This window comes from Grammomys surdaster, unplaced genomic scaffold (assembly GCF_004785775.1).
Source record: "Grammomys surdaster isolate TR1022 unplaced genomic scaffold, NIH_TR_1.0 139, whole genome shotgun sequence".
Taxonomy (NCBI): Eukaryota; Metazoa; Chordata; class Mammalia; order Rodentia; family Muridae; genus Grammomys; species Grammomys surdaster.
This window is the reverse complement of record NW_021604597.1, coordinates 9,659,283-9,677,751: the sequence shown is the minus strand read 5'-3', so window position 1 is coordinate 9,677,751 and position 18,469 is coordinate 9,659,283. Positions and strand designations below refer to the sequence as shown.

Genomic DNA, 18,469 nt, shown 5'->3' with positions numbered 1-18,469 from the left:
TTATAGATTTTCTTCTAACCAATTGATATACTTATCTCTTATTTTTAATCCTAAATTTAAAAACACTGGAGCTCTGGTGAATGATAGGGCTCCATGTATTCCTTTCTCTATATGCTCATGAGTAACCTTCACCCCAACATTTCTAAGCCGTGAGATGTAAATGAGACTGTCATCTCTTAAGAGATCATGTTCACAAGTGACAATGTATGTTAATGGCAAACTCTGTAACTGGGAATCATTGACTAGCAAAGGGGACAACCTGCTATCAACAAGTTCTGGATAGGAAACATTCAATTTTCCAAGAACTGGTTCAACGTAAACATGGTTCTTTTTATACTTCTCAGGAAGTAAGTGACTCCAGTTAACAAACTTGAACAGGTGTCTTGACTCTGTAGGCATATGCTCATTTCTCAGTGCAGCCTGGAGTAGATCTTTGTCTTCAGTCACATATAGGCACACCAACTTAATTATCATCTCCCTGGTCAGAACCGGACCATGTTGATATTCTTGATGAGAAGGTAGCAAAGTATCAAGTGACTGTAGGCCAGGATACATCAACGCTTGTGCTTTAATTTTACCTTTGAAGTTTGGATCATTCTGTAGCTAGAATTATAATGAAGTTAATGAATTAATAGTTTTCAATAAAGGGACTTGCAATTTCATTTTAGTAAGCAGAATTAAATAAATCCATCTGAATCTCTAGAGAATTTTCTCATGACATTTATTATTAGCTTAGAGACATGAGAGTGGATTCCACTCTCATCCACATAGAAAGAGTCTATACTTCGTTGCTCACACATATATTTACATATGATGGCCAAACAGCAACATCAGTAGCATCTTAATGAGGAAGACAGGATTTTTATTTGTGATATTGATTTTTTTTAATGTTTGGTTGCTTTTAGAAATTCAGTTATTGTGGATTTTTTAAAAAATCAAGTCTTGTTGAACATCTCACAGTTATTCTGTTCTAGAATAATATTTAGGTGATTGCCTGAAATTACTTCTTTGTTCTAGCCTAAAGTCAGATTCCTGCCTGAAGCCTACTTCTTTGTCCTTGGCCAATGTCATTGTTATTAAAGGTGACCAGTTATTCAGACTCAATCATGGACTGGTCTAGAAATCAATCCAATATTGGAAATAACAGTCTTCATTTGGAAGTCTGGTTCTGGACATTTTCAGAAACATATACTGAAATTAGCTGCAGTTCTCTATGTTGTTATGGTAGCAAGAGATGAAGTTGAGGCAAGATCTGGATTTCAAACAGGTAGTAGGACATGTGTTAAGGCTCTTTTAATTGTCAAATTAAAAGTACTTTTCTTTCTTCTACAGTATTTAATGTAAGTTGCATTGATTGTACACCTTCTAATTGTGTTTTTATTTTGAAATCTGGCAAGTCAGTTATGGAGATCTATCAACCAGCTTTTGTTTTAGTGCCCTGAGTATCACAGACCTTGGTATTTTAAAAATAGCTTGCAAGTTCTGGAAGAAATGAGTCAGGCTTCAAGCAGAAGCAAGAGGTGAGTAGGCTTGATTATTGCTGGTATAACAGCTTTAATTACATTAATTGCTAGCACCACTGCTTCTGCAATTGCTGTGACACAAGAAGTGAAAACAGCTACTTTTGTAAATCATTTAACAAAAAAAAATGTTACTAATGTGTTGAATATACCAGAGGATTTAGCTATGCATTTTGAAGAATGACTTGATGCTCTTTATCCTATTCAAATTACTAGAATGAGGTTCAGAATTTAAGGGTAAGGAGTTACCTTGAGTGTCATGCCGAATACCATTGAATTCATGTTAGTTCTGCAACTTAGAGTGGTAGTCATTATAATTAGGAAGAAGTTTAATGACACGTGCAGTGTATTTGGCATAATTCTAACACCTCTCTGGATGATTTAGAGATACATAAGGAGCATATGAATTTCAAGAATGCTGCTCTGCTGAGCATTGCTGCAGTAGATACTACAGATAAAATTACCGATGGCCTGACGTCAGTATTTTTATTTTGGTCAAGCTTCAAAAATGGCATATATAGCTTGATCAAGCTAGCCCTTTTTGTCCTGGGGATACTTTTATTCCTGTCCATTGTGTTAAAGCTTTTCTTCAACAACATCAACATGTTGGCAGCCAAGTACATGGCTTCAATCTGAAAATGGACCCCCAGACAGAGTTATTAAATTAACAGACTGACAAGCCAAAGACAAGTAATTTTCTGCTCAGAGCCTTACCAACCTAAGACAGAAGTACATTGCTTTTGATAATGCATATTCCATGATGGGTAAGGAAGCCATTCTTGTTAGAATGACCCAAAACAAGCTCAGTCTTGTTAATGAAGTAAAAAAGGGGGAAAGAATCTAACATGGGCCAAGGACAAGGAAATGGGCTGCTCAGCAGGAATATGACATTAGCCTACCTGTTTTTAGCAGAACTCTGCAAAGCTATGAAGATGTACTGTCTCGTAGTGATGCCATATAGACAAATAGATGGCATCTTAATTCTTAACGATGATCCTGTAAGAATTCCTAAAATCATATCAATGATTATAAAGCTCATTTATAGTGGAACTGCTACTACATCCTTTTCTAGAAGACAAAACTGTGTGAGAACTCTGTCAGTATCCTATATGTCACCAACTAATTGCTTCCAGTTATTAACCAGATTTTCTACTACTCAAAGCACATTCCAAGAGGTTGTAAAACAGTTAACCAGAGGTTATAAAACAGGAACAAACAATTTATTATAGGTGCTAGGACAGAAGATAAAATATTGACTGGTTTTATCTATACAAAATTTCACTAATAACTTAGTTATGTTTTGTTAATTTTCAGTGAACCTGTGGAGCTGTGACAGGTGACGGATGTTTAGTCAGATAATTACTCCTAATAGATATGTATGTAAACATTCTCTGTTGTAAACTTATATTTCAATTTGTGATTTGATATTTTGCGTGGACTTGTGATGAACTTTTTAACAAGTGATCATGTCTACTGAAAGATGTTTAAATGCTGAGGAAAAAGAGAAGAGTCAGAAGAACTGAGCTGAGAACTTTTTTTGACAGAACAGTTAGACAAAGAGGAGAAGCAAGAAAAAATTTTCTCTTATCCCCTTTTTTCTATTCATTTAGTATTCCCTCCTTTTTTGAAGATAGCTTTCATAGGAAACTTTTTACAACTTAGAAATAAATACTATAATCACTTTTTAAAATGTCCCCTTTTCTTCCTCTGACTTCAGACTAGCAGGCTGAGAGTTAGAGCTGCAAAGTTCCTGCTGATACACAGCAAAAGCCACATTACTTAATCCCCCCACCACACCCCACCTCAACCCGTTCACCCCTGCTGTCAGAATACAGCTGTTAATCACCTAAACCAGCAGTCTTTACCCTCAGAAAGAGCAAGAAAGGTTTTAGGATTTTTTAGAAGCCATCATCAGCATTTCAGTATAGTTAGAGGACTAGAAATTCCAGAGACCCTCAGACTTTAAACCCACACCAGAGGCATACTCTGTGCCACACCACTGCCTTCTCAGGCCCAGGAGGATCCTGGCACCTAAACATTTCCTCATGCTTTTTGATAGTTTAGCATGCAGTGCTCTTAGCTATCTTAGTTCAATTATTATTAGTTCAATTCATAGAACAAATTTGCTTTTTCTCAAACAGCTAAAGAATCAAAATGTAGAAAGTTAATGATTTTTACAAGCTACAACCCCAAGATTAGTATTCTGTCAATAGCTATTTCATGTGTTTTAATAGGTATTTAGTTTTTACCATAATAATATACACCTGTGCATGATTTTATGCCTAGTCCAGAGACTCAAATCCTAAACTCAATTAAAAAGTTGCAGCAGTACCTATAGACCAGTGATCATTCCTCACCTTATGTTAAACAGTGTGTGTGTGTGAGTGTATGTGTGTACAATATTTACTTGAACAGAGAAAGCATCTCAAAAAAATAAATATAAATATATATAAAATATAAAACCAAATATAAGTACATAAGGATATAATTATATAATATATTACATGTAATAGTGTATTTTATTTAATATTCAAATGGTTATATATTCAATGTATAATTATATGTTGTCATGTATAATTAATTATGTACAATAGGTTAATTTTATTTTTAATTTTATTTTTTAGTCTTTAATCTTTTTTTACAGTCCAGTCTTATCCTCCTCCCAGTCTGCCCCCTGAATGTTCCTCATCTCATACCTCCTCCTCATTTGTTCTTTGTACAACTGCAACCCATCAGACCTCCCCACTCCCTGGGGCCTCAAATCTCTCCAGGATTAGGTGTATCTTCTTTCAGGAAAGCCAGTTCAGACAGTCTTCAGCTGTACATGTGTCGGGGCCTCATATCAGTTGGTGTATGCTGCTTGGTTGGTAGTACAGTGTCTGAGAGATCTCAGGGGTCCTGAGGTCCAGTAGAAAGAATGGAAACAGGCAACCTCAGAGGTATGAGGTGAGGGGACTCTCTAGAATGTACTAGAGACCTGGGAGGTGATAGACTCTCAGGATTCAAATGGAGGCACCTTAATGAAATGCTCTAAAGTGTTGAGAGGAAACTTGTAGAGTCCACCTCCAATGGAGAGACAGGACATCAAGTGAGGGATGGGATTGCCATCCTGTGGGGCCATGAAAAGGATAGCTTGGTTTCTGGTAGAGCACTGGCTAGAAATGGCCAGAGACTCTGTGAGGAACAGCATACATTTTGCTAACTTCCCAGACTCCAGGCCCCTGACATGCAGTCTAAGACCTCCATTGATCAGCGCCTTTCAGTCATGTAGGGCAACGCCCCTACCAGCCCTCCACAGGTAGAAGGCATGACTATAGGCCTCAGCCTCAAGAGATCTCCATATTAATGGGATATCTGAAGGCCAGAGGATGTAGCCAATTAAGTATTCCTTCCCAGACCTCCTCCCTATTTAACTCAGGTCTGCTCTAAGTTATTTTATTTTTGGGGGGGGGGGGAAGAGCCAGATTCATCCACTTTCCGCCATGACAATAAACCCTTTAAAACCATGGATTTCCTTGTGTCTTTGGGGCTCCACTGTGGGGAACCGTGGAGAAGGCCTTTAATGAGCTGTAGCTGCCACTGCCACCTAATCTCCTGCTAGAGACTTCTCTATGTTCCACTATGGAGGCTGCCAATTCAAGCAAGCCAGCATTGATCCAACCAAGCAAGTGCTCTCCAACCAACAGTCTGTGCCCTTGGGGCCTGCTGGGGCCTTCCCTCTCCCTCATTCCACTTGGCTATGGGCCAGCCCTGTATGACCCTCCATCTCTATTCTTCCGTAGTTCTCAATGGCATCTGGAAGCCCGAGGACATAGACCACCAGCCTACGGGACAGCCATCTGCTCAGAGACCACCACTCAAAAGCCTTGCCCCCACCCCCGGGACCTCAGACTGAGTGAGATCTCCCCACGTCTGGGCAGAGCCCTGTAGTATCCACCCAGTGCAGTATGGAGTACTCAAGTCCAAATCCCATGCTTCTGCTCCCCAGAGCCATGGGATCTACAACTCTGCCCAATAGGACCCACACCAGCCCACTCTTGCGTGCTAACCACCTCACACCATCACACAGTCAAAATTTTTGGTTCAGAATTGTTCTTTAGTGAAAGAATTGTAGGGGCAAAAATGGAGAAGAGCCTGAAGGAAAGGAGGTCCAGCGACAGGCCCAAATTTGGATCCAGTTCACAGGGAGGCCCCAGGCCTTACACTGTTACTGATGCTGTGATGTGCTTACAGCACAACAAGCAGCTGAAAAGTCAGATGCAGATACTTACACCCAACCAATGGACAGAAGACTGGGACTGCTGGTGTTGAATTAGGAAAAAGGCTGGAAGAAGCTGAGGAGGAGGGTGACCCCATAGGAAGTTCAGCAGTCTCAATTATTATTTTTATTTTATAATAAAAATTTGTTACTAATAAATTCATTTATTAATTGTTAACACACACATATAATTGGAGAGAGGGAGAGAGAGAGAAAGAGAGAGAGAGAGAGAGAGAGAGAGAGAGAGAGAGAGAGAGAGAGAGAGAGAAGAGAGAGAGATTCTGTATGTATTTCAGGCTATCCTGGACTTTGCTCTGTAGTTCAGGCTTGTCTTGAAACTCAAAGCTTGCTTGTCTCTGCCTCCTGAGTGCCGAGATTAAAGATGTGAACCATTACCACTTAGCTAAATACTGTGTATGTTACTGCCTAAAAGCTTATTCAGTTAAGTACAAGGTAGTCCTTTTTATTCAAAACTCTAGGTTTTTTTTCTTTTTTTCTCTCTGATACTTTCTGAGTCATCACAATATGTTACTATCTATCCTTCTATCTAATTTAACTAACCCATTCAATCACACTTTCTAAATGACTTGCTGTAACCTTGTGAACTTAGGGGTACACAGTTCTGTTCCTTAATAAAGTGTCCCGTTTTTAATCTCTAACCCATTATATTAGTTTTCAACCACTCAGTTTAGAATATTGTTACTCTTTTCTTATGATACATTAGAGAGTACTATATAAACAAAACAGCCAACGTCTTGTTTCAAGTTCTGCTTCCAGAGGGACCTCAGGCTTGGTTACAATTTCAGCTGCTGTAGTCTTAGTAATTTCTCTGTTATTTGTCACTGTGCAATGGAGTCTAAAAGGATTGTGGATCGCACTGATGAGCAGAGGAACAGGCCTGTGTGTTTCAATCATGATGGCAAGTAAAACCCACAATTTAAACATTCTTGTATGAAAGATGGCAGAAAACTTGAAAATGAGACGTATATTTGTTGAAAGAATGTATAAACAGTCTTGAAGTCCCAGTACAAAGGAAGCTCAGTATGTGTATCAACAAATAATATTTAAGAATGGGAAAGGAAAATATTCTCTAAAACAAACTAGGAAAGACAACATAACAAATAGATACACTAGAGTACTACATTGCATGCACATTTTACTTATGCAGCAAAATGTTGTAATTTATGGTTAATGAAAGACATATCTTTATGCAAAATAAGTTCATTGTCAATATGATTATGAAATGACTCATATATATTTTATACTTCATTTCATAATCATATTGACAATGAACTTATTTTACATAAACAAGACGTATATATATACACTCACACACATATGTTTGTGTATGTTAGTGCATATATGTGTGTGTTTCTAGTGTCTATGAACAGTGTTAAACAATGTTTCTCCATACTTTAACATCATTGTTTTCCACTAGTCAAAGAATTCTCTTTATACAGTAGGAATGAATATGAAAGGAATTGGATTCTCAAGAAACTCCTAATAAATGAAATAGTTTTTCTATGTTTATATACAACACAAAATCTCTGTATTCTAATATATCTACTTTTGTTTTTCTATTAGAGGGCTATGACCTACATCAGAGCCTTTTCGTACACTGACAATCCCACCAAACAAAACATTAAAATGACTCAAGACATTTTTGGACTATTTTTAGGTTATAGAGGATAGTTTTCTTAAAATGAATTAATTAGTCTTGAAGAAACAAACATATTACTGGTTGGAAAGTAAGATTAAAGTAAAGAAAAATTACTCCAGTAAAAATCAATAAATACAAACTTTGAGACTGTATCTACTTCATAAGAAAAAAGTCAATCTACATAATAAAAAGGGCACAGAATATTCATTTTGTTCTTCAAAAGCATTTGTGGGATTTTGAATCATCTATTGGATTGAGATTGCCTTTCAAAATATTACCAATTTGATCGTGATTATTTAGCTGTACTCAGCAAGAATTCTAATATGAGGTGATTTAATTTTATTACAGTAGGAATTATTCTAAACATGAATTGTAGTCTAATGTTATCTATGACAATCTACATGTTTACCACATTGTCATGATTCCTCATCAATATCAACTGGCCTAGATTTAGAATCATGTAGGAGATGGAGATTGAAACACATTTCTAGGAGTGTCTATATTGGTATTTCAGAGGGAATTAAGGAATAAAGATTCACTCTAAATATGGAGGTACCTGCATATCAGTTGAGGTTTCAGAAGAAGAAAAGAAGAATATTAGAAATGAAGGCGGGTACCAGAAATCATGTCCCCAGACTTCATGACTTGGGAGGTAGGAGCAAGCAGCCTCACACTCCTATTGCTCCAGCTATAACCAACTACCACTGCTATGCCTTTGATGCTATGATGTACTTAATGTTCCATTATGAGTTCTTCCCTGTATTTGCTTCCTGTTAATTGTTTAGTTTCAGAGGAGAAAAAGTACTAATACATTCTTTACCTATAACTAAACAAAAATGTTGAAAAATTCTTTATATATTTTTCTACTTAAATTTAGCAAGTATGAACAACAACAACAAAAAGAACCTTGTATTAAAATGAATAGAGCAATTCAAAGCAATTGGTAAATGTTTCCTAACATTGTCGGAGTAAGCCAGGGTTATCATTACTGCTTTCCAATACTTGGTTCTTGAGTTGATGGGAAGGAAGCTCACAAGGTCTAGGCCTGCACAATCTACAGACCAGTTCATGGAACCTAATCAAAAGCCTGTTTTAAAAGAATGACTTTAAAAGAGAAAGTTGGTAGAACATTGGTCTGGCAAACACACAGCCATTGGTTCAATGCCCTGAACCTTCCTCCATCCCCCTAAAAATATAGGATTTTAAACGCTGTCCTTAGCATTAGACAATAAAGCCACATCTAAAGTAATATCATGCAAAATGGATAATCATACTTGTTTAATTTAATTTTCAGATATAACAGTATTAAAGTATTTCAACCACAGCTTTTTTTGCATTAGGATTGAGACTTATATAACACATACAACATACCAGTTGAGTCACTGTTGCTGCCAAGGTACCCCCAGAACTGTCTCCCATAATGCAGATGCGAGAGGGATCCACTCTGTATTTTGCAAGAATATTTTCCTGGAGAAAGAACTTGGTCACATGAACACAGTCTTCAAGGGCAGCTGGGAATGGATGCTTAGGAGCAAGCCTGTAGCTTTAGAGGTAAATCAAGCAAATCCACAACAAAACCATTGTTAAAGTTGTGCAAGGAAACATCTCACTCTCACCAACTGATACACTGATATGTTGGCCCTACTTTGCATCCTAAGTCTCACCATTTAACCAGAGCTCACTGGTAATGTCTGTCTTAAAGTAAAGCGTAGATTCTAGTTAAGGGTTTCAGGTATTGGTTGTAAGTCTATTTCTTCACTATGGAATTAGTAAGATATACAGCAATTTTTCATTCCTATTAATGAGGATTTCAGTAGTACAGTAGACAGATATGAAGTCCTATGATAATAAATTTTTGCTAATATTTTTTATGTATTATTGTAAATGTTGGCAAAAGTTTATTAAGAATATTAAGACTTTTTGTTTCGATATTGCCTTGAAATGTTGAAGTTATTTAAATATTTTTACCTAATTGAATTTCAACCAAGAACAACGCTAACTCCACACAGTGTTTAGAAACAGGTCAAATGAAATCTAGTATCTCAATAATATAATGACTATAGCTTTCTGTACATACGTGAAAATTTTAATTTTACTTGCAGATAAAATGAGATGCTTAAAAATCCTGGATTTCATATTCTAAGAGATGTTTTAACTGTGATAACAAATATGCTTATTATTTTATTCTGGCCTCATTCTTGTATCTAAAATGGCAGGAATCAAATAAATACTGATTGATGCCTTTGGGGATTCATTGACATTAAAATTATGAGAAAAATAATATAAGCAAAACCCCACAAATATGTGTACTTTTTGGTTGCTGACAGCTCTGAATAGACCAAGTTATGTTGTGAGTGCATGGACTATGGCAAGAAATATATCATTTTCTCTTACTCTATTCCCACAACAACAGCATCAAGCTTGTTTGCTGTCCATCTGTTCAGATCATCATAGGCTGACATCTCTGAAATGAAAGGAATAGATATAAAATGGTTCACTGTAAATAGCAAACACAAAAAGAGTCATGAATATGCTAGAAATGTAAAATGTGATTGATGGCATGATTGACTAATTAATTGATTGAATGATCTCTTGATTGGAACTCAGTAATCACTTTTATAGTCACAGCCAACATTCTGTCAAAGCTCAAGAAAACATTGTCTCCAATGCAATACCAACATACTCTATAAAACTCTTGGGAGAAATATTAGAAAATCTGAAATTGAGTTTAAGATAGCATAGTAGGCAGCATTAGAATTTTCAGAAATTTAGAGATTTGCCATAATTATTATTTATGGAAGGAAGTTTTCAGTGATGGGATATCAACTTAAGTATAAAACAAGGTACACTATTTAGTGCAACTAGAAATAATATGCTTTTCTTTTGCCAGAGGCTTACATATTTATATAAGTTTAGGCAATTTAATAAATTTACACACAAACTTTAGTTTACATTTCTGTATATAAGTGAGAATTTTAATTTTTACCAAAATCAAAAAGAATATGTTCTTGTATTTATAATTGCTTACAAAAGTTAACTGTAGATAAATAGTCAACAAACTTAAAAGAGGTAGAAAAAGAAAACACTTTCCTAAAGTATTTAACAGAACTTAATGTCAATTATTCATTTAATTAACAATATATACTCATTCACTTATGAAGCATAAATTGGCATCCATCATGTTAAACATAAAAATAATAATTGCCAGATAATGACCAAGAAAAAAATGAAATGTGATTTTAGTAAAATGTACAATTTACTGAGAATTCACAGAGCTTGGAAAACTGTATATAGCTAAATATATTAGAGGGAGTAGAAGCAGAAAGTGGACAAGGTAACAAAAATGGAATATAGGTGTCTACACTTCAAAGGTTAAAGGATTCATCAACAAATGGATACTATTTCTTAGAGGTTTATTAATAATCAGTGTGGCTATATTTTCACATCATGGTAAGTTGAAAAAGAAGGTAATAGAAATGATGAATTGGTGATGAGCCACTTGAGAGGAAATAATAGGAATAAATATAAATCATAAACTACATAGTATGAGTAGGAATAGGAGGATGCTCAGAATTTTTGCCCAGAACATGTCATAAGGTATAGGGAGCTGAAAGACTGTAAAAAAGAGCATGGTAGTCACTAAGGAGGCACGTTTGCCTTTCTTGTGTTCTTGGGTGTTGCACTTATTTTTCTGTTTACTCCTTGAGAAAGCTATGTGATTGTGTCTATTAAGTAATTCACATGACACAGTAATGACCAAGTATGCAGAGCAGTCTGCAGCAGAATTGATTGAATTTAAGTCCAGCAACAAGGTTAGAGATGTGAAACAGCCATATCAATAGGATGGGTGTGGGAACTAGATTGAAACGAAATAAAGAGTAAAGTAGAGGAAAAGGTGCAACCAACAACTGAAGAATAAAATACTGGAATGTGAAGAATATTAATATTGGTAAAGTACAAACAATTAACTTATTTCAGCATGGTTTTAGCTTTTCTCTTGTTCTAATATTGCAGTTTCAAATGAAGGAATAAAGTAAAGGAGGAAAATGGAAGAATGAAGAAATTCCTTTCATACAAGCTCTCAGTGTAGAAAAGAACAGAGGTTTCTTTCAGATTACACTGTGCTTAGAAAGAATAAAAAGACAAGAAAGAGACAAACAAGGAAACAAGTCTCAGAAAATAAAGAATGATAAGGAAATAATTAGAACAACCTGGGCCTAAGAGAGGTCAAGGCAGAAAAGACAGTGCATATATAGGAATCAAAAAGGGGTTTACAATTGCATGTAGAAGAAATATAAATCAGTTGATGATTTGGAAGAAAATATAATTACTAGGAAAGTAGAGACTTATCTTGACCAAAATGTAAACATATCTTATTCCAGGATATATGTAGTGAGTAATGAAGAAGGGATCAATAAGATGCCAGTAAATTTCAGACAGTGTAGAGAAGTAAGGAGAGAAGTGGACTGAGAGATACCAAACATGTACTAATATTTGAAAAGAGCAGGTAAGGTTGACAACAGGAAGGCAATTTTAAAATGTCACTGGAGCAAGAAAGAGAGCCTAGCTGCTTCTGAGAAGTGGCATTTTCCAGCAACACTTACAGCATACAAGGTCTGCTTAGCAGGAGCCTTAATCTTCTAGATTCTGCTCAGAAGCACTTTGCTTCTTCCCTTTTCTAACTGTAGGTCTTTGAAACATTTGAAACATTTCTTAATCTATTTCTTTCTTCATCACTAAACTGTGAAGATAATACCTATCTGAAACTTACTCACTTAGTTGGCTGCCCCACTTTGCACAATAGCCTTTTTGCTTATCTTAAAATGGTCACAGATTATGAAGATAAAATACTGGATACTTTAATTAAGTTGTGGGTTCACTGAGGACAGGAACGCTATCACCTGTTTGTTACATCTGTCAAGCACAATATACCAAACTTTTCTGTGTAGTGAAGCCATAAGTCATCAAAAGTCTGAAATGGCATGTCTATGTTTCGGTCTCTTTGTCACTCTGTCTTAGCTACTACACTCACTTCCAGGCAAAAACTCACTACTCAGTTTTCTATCATTTTTATAAGTTTAGTACAAAGTTATGCTTTGTTTTCTAATCCTCAGTATTGTTATATCACACTCTATAACTTGAACAAATTTTAGCTACAGTATGGCAGCAACTTATTGCACATATTCCTCAAGTCAACATTGTACTGACAAATGTCTGCCAACTCATTGGTAGACAGCAATTGTTTCAATATGAATATAGAAATACCACACATATAAGTTATTTCATATCTAACAATCAATTCCTGGTTCACATCATAATAAATGTTTATTTAATTTATGTGATTAGGTTATTTTACTCTAAATTCCAAGTTTATTGTTGTACTTTCAAGATTAAGATATCAATATGTTAATTTAAGACTCTAATTTCCAACAAAACCATTTTGTTTCTACTTGGTTGTTTTACTACGAAATTATGTATCAAAAAGGATGTGAACTATTACCTATACACTCCAATGTAACTCTGCTAAGATGTACATGTTCCTCAAGTCAACATTGTACTGACAAATGTCTGTCAACTCATTAGTAGACAGCAATTATTTCAATATGAATATATCAATAGCACACATATAAAAATATACTTACTATAACTTCCCAAGACAAAGGCACCACCATGAATGAAAATCACAGCTGGTCTCTTTCTTTCAGACTTCCTCTTTGGCAAGTACAGACGAACAGGGATGCCACTGAAGTCTGTGTCAATCACTGTAATGTTTTCATCTGAAACTGGTTTTGTAAAGTGAACTGCCGATAAAGTTACTAGCATGTCTTCATATTTCAGAAGACCTATATTTTCAGATATTGTGGCCTATAAAAACAAGACAGAATTTTAAATATTATATAACTTTATTTTAATAACAGCAATGTAAATGATGGGATGATAATAAAATAAACAGTATGATTAAACTCTAGATTTTTATATCCTAACTTTATTTTGGTAGCATGAAAATATTAATGCGGATGTTTGTATGAAGCTTTCTCAAAGTTTGTCAATCAACAATTCATTATGAATAAGGGATGGGTCAATAATCTCCCTTCACTTCCTGTGAAAGTACTGGTATCCATTTGTTAATTAGGAAGGAGAAGTAATTTTTCCCCATAGCTGTTAATGTGTTACCTTTGGTATAGTTAATAATCTCCTTCTAATGCTTAAGCTAGAAACTTATTAGAATCATTGGATTGCACAATAGAATGAAGACATTAAATCCTACTTGTTGAGAAACAGGATTCTAAAAGGCAAAGAAAGATGTGGGGGTAGTGTATTTATCAGGTAAATGCATAAAACTGTAAAATAAAAAGTAAGCACACGTTTGGAAATATCAATCTGTTACATACCTGGAAACTTCATTTGTATTTGCTAACTTTTATAGGGCTAGAAGGTGCTATGCATATTACCAGAGGAGGACAGTAATCACCAATTTTACCCAACATGAACCATGAGAACTACAATAGCCACTGGTCTGGCAAGACTTACCCATTGTTGCAATAACGCTTTCAATAAATGAGCACTTTCTTATTCTATTTAAGTCCAATTCATAAGACAAAATCATATCTGGCACCTCTGTTGGGTCAATAGCAGGTCCTATGCCATAAAGGAAGAACCTACTACTGTCTCTCTAATAGTAGCACTAAACATATTCTTAGTGACTTATTGTAATAGCCATAGACTAATGCATCTCTCAATCCTCACCAGAGATACTGCTGTTTGTAGCAGATTGTGATTGACACAGAGATGCAATATGGATCCAACTCTAAATGGATCATCTACACTGTCTTCTTTCCTGCCAAAGCTCAGAGATCATTGCAGAAGAACAGATTGAAAGACTATATAAGGCTTATATAAAGCCAGAGATATTAAATGAATACAAAGAAAGAGTGTCCTTCAGACAAAATATGATGTAAAACTCAGTGATTGTGATGTTATGCAGAACTGTGCAAGGCCAAACCAAGCCAATGCCTTTCACAGAGAAGGAAGATGCTCACAAAAATGCCACCCTAGCCAAAGATCAGCTGACAATTTATAGCCAGTGGGAGAGGGAGAGTCAGTGTTTTTTAACAACATGTCCTCTGGTACATCCAGTGGATGGTCGCAACCTGAAGAGTGTGTGTGTCTCATCCACAGCTCTGCAACAGAACACCGGGTGCAGCTTCCCTTTCACTCCAAACATGAATACCCGCAACATATACCTTGTGGAAGAGAACTAACCCTTATATGATATACTGAGACCTCTACATATACCTTGGCATGAACCTTCTCTCCAGCTCACACCACACACACACACACACACACACACTCACACACACTCACACACACACACAAACTAATTAATTGGTTAATTGATTGATTTTACAATGTAATAAAGAGTTCTTGAGTATTTTCTAGCTACTTAAATATAAACAAATAGATGACCTGTTAATATGAGTGCTTAAGCTATCAATATATCCAAATAATTTTGCATTCAATGAATTTGCGTTGAAAATTAGAATTTTAGCAAATGGCTTTCTTTCTTTTATGACAATATTTCTGGTTTTAAATTGATAATCATTTTAACACTATAACATAACACTATAACAAAAACTACCGACATAAAGATTATCACATGTTCTTCTAATATACCTAATCTTTAATACATATAACAATCCAGACAAATATTTAAAATTAGTATCCTCACCTATAGGTTAATTGATATAATCCAGAGTCAAGGAAGTTTCTCAGAATTATGTGTGGACACTTTACAAAACTCTTTCTAAACAACACATGATTGTACAATAATGTATTCATTTTTTTTCAAGGCTATATTATAAAGAATGTAAGCTTTTACTTTCATATGTGAAAAATCAGAAGATTTGTTATCTTCGCCATCTCAAATTGTAGTTTTCAGTGCTAAAATTATCAAAGATTGCCAAATTTTTCACGATAAACTTTAGTTACACATTTACTTTGTCTATTATGATTTTAAAAGCACAGGATATAACTCATAATGTCAAATACACAAAGTGTTTATTTTAATGTTATATGTATGGTGGTTGGGATCACATGAAGGTAAGAAAATAACAGCATTATATTAGAGTGGAAAGTTTTAATAGATAATATTGTGATTTTTGATAAAAGTATGGATATTTCTCACACTGGAGTTTAAATGCATGTGACAAAGACAACTGACATGGGCTGGCTCCTGTATTCATTCTTCAATCAAGTAATCCGAGAATTTGAAAAAGAGAATTGTGGGAGAAAGACATAGAGATTCAGAGATCATTAGTTAGAGAACGCTGCATCTTAGAACTGTGCCTCTTTCTTTTACACCTTCAACTTTTGTCACTTCTGATCAGCTACTGATTCTGCTGCCTTACTTTTCACCCTCTCTTAGAGCTGTTAAAGGGCATTTCTACAAGGTGCCTACTTTGCACATAAAAAAGCAGAGTTGAATCATGCAGTATACGGCTCAAATTTAAGCTGTTACTCTCTCTGTATGTGCTCCTCTGAATATGTTTTTCCTCTCATATAAACAAAACAGTTAGAAAACAGTAGAGAATGAGAGGAAATATATGTATATGCAAAGCAAGCATATATATTATATCATCAAAAGTGCCAGTTTCTGACTATACAGGAAGAAAGATAGCAATTAGATTCACACTGTATATTCTAAGATAACCCCAGAATTTCAGCAGTTCAGAATTTTAGACAGACAACAGAAGCTATAAAAACAGTCTTGATTTAATGTCAAGCAAGTACTATTAATAATAATTCATATCTTTTTACTATAAGATAATTATGAGACCAGTTTTTTTCTTAGAACACAAGTAAAAATCAAGTTAACAATGTTCTTTTAAAAGTAATGCTTCTTTCAAAATTATAATATCAATAGTATTTTCAAAATATTCAAAAGTGCTCTGTCTTAATCATTAAAAAAAATTATATTTTTCTTACCATAATGTTACAAGTTTTAGCAACTGCATACTGGGCCGTTACTTTCCAGGTTTCTTCAATGTTGTCAGGTATGGGTGTATAAATATAAGATTAAAAGCTAACATAAAGCATCCCCAAACAGAGAGCTTTGAATACCATGATATCCCAGCATCTTCTCAGTGCAGAGATTAAAATATTTCCATAAATACTGAATAAAAAGCCACAAATGAGTACACACTGGGAACCCTCTCAGTTAATACAACTATTCTCACAATGTGAATCTGATTCTTAATTAAAGCATTACAATGCAGGTTGTAATTTGTTTAGTCATAGACTTTGAAGTAGATGTTGAAATTCATCAGCTCAGGTAGCTATTATTAACATGTAATTAAAAGCCTCTGCAGTATGTCTTCATTCTGTGGTATTAATGTCAGCATGAATTAGTCTTAGGAAATCAGGGCCCAAATGCAAGCACTGGATAATCCTTGAAGTAATATTTGGTGGTTGCAATATAGTCTAGCAGGTTTATAGAAAGTTACTTGATATCCACTCAAAATATATGCTAATATACCACTAAGTATTATTACTTATGTTAACAAACCAAGCCTGGAGTGGATCAAGTTTTAGAATGAAAGAAAGGGTGTGTGGAGACTAGTACAAGTTTAATCATGTACTAAGTTAAATCTATAAACCTGGACCAGTATTACCAGAAAGTTCAGAATAAGTATTTAGTAAACATTCTGGCTTTTAGAAGATACCATGATATCATGAATCAAATTCATGAATTAACTTGGCTTAGATTAGCTGCTTGGTGTTAGTAAAATATTGTTCCTGGGTGTGCCTGTAAGGTGTTTCCAGAAGAGAATGATGTTTGTGTTGGTAGCTAGGCTCACAGATGTGGTTGGATATCATCAGACACACTGAAAGTATGACTAGAAGAAAAATGAAAAGAAAGCATCATTTCACACTTTTTTCTCTCTTCTTGAGCAAACCTCATATTAAGGTTAATCTGCTCCCACTTTCTGTCTTTGTCCTGGGATTGTCATCTTTAATCCATGTATTTGAGAATGTGTCCATTCAGTTCTTGTTTTAAGTCCCCTCACCCTGAAATTCTCAACCTTCTTATGCAGTTGTTTTTGAGTCCCTATGATTAATTATTTATTCCCTTGGAATTAAGCAATCTCACCCAATCTCAGGAAACCTACACAGGTATATCCCTAAACTTCAACAATGGATTCTTTCCATATGTCCCTCCCTCCCTCTTCTTTGCTACTCATGGGTTAATTGAAAGACAGTGTGACTGTTAGCTACTCTTTTTCTTTTTCCCCTGTGAAATATATTGTTCCTCTTTTCCTAGGGACCACAAGTAAATAACCTTGGTTTGCTTATTTTTCATTTAACAGATCACATAAAAATGCTATCTTTCCTATCTTAGGATGTCAGAGCTTCTGGATTTTGTCTGTAAAGGTTAGAAGCTTACACCAGAGCCCCTATCTCTTGAGTTCTTAGGAGTTTAAGCTGAATTACATCAGTGATGTCTCTTGTTCTCCTTCTTATAAATACAAGACTGTGGAACTATGCTTCTTTAACAGCATCAACTAGTTCAGATATTTTGTATAGATTGCATACATATGGAAATGTGTTGGGCAATGCTCGGGCCCGCGGGCTGGAGCTCAGCAGCAGGCGTCCAGGGAACCGCGGCTCACTGCTGGCAGCGACCGCAGGGTCTCAGGAGTAGAGACACCAGGCATGTGGGACACAACACAGGCCAGGGCCCGCAGAGGCAGTGGCCGGCCGCTGTTGTCAGAAGAAAGTGTCCCTAGGCCTGCTAGAGTACAGAGAGCACGGGGCGGGCAGAAAAGGCTTCTCTCCCTCCCTCCCCGTCCCTCCTGGACAGGGGCGCGCACGAGTCTTGCCTTATGCAAAGAGTCCAGAGTTCAAAGGGGCACGTGGACAGATTTATTGACATGGCGGTGGGTTCGGATGGTGACAAAACTCTCCCAAAAAATGTCGGAAGGGGTTTGCTTATATTGGAAGCGGGAGAAGGGCGGGGCTTTAGGTATGTTA

At 35.8% G+C, this 18,469-nt stretch overlaps 1 pseudogene; it reads right to left on the bottom strand.

Annotated features, from left to right (window-relative positions):
• On the bottom strand, positions 1–16,561 carry LOC114617960 (annotated as a pseudogene).
• Positions 16,562–18,469: the final 1,908 nt, after the last annotated feature.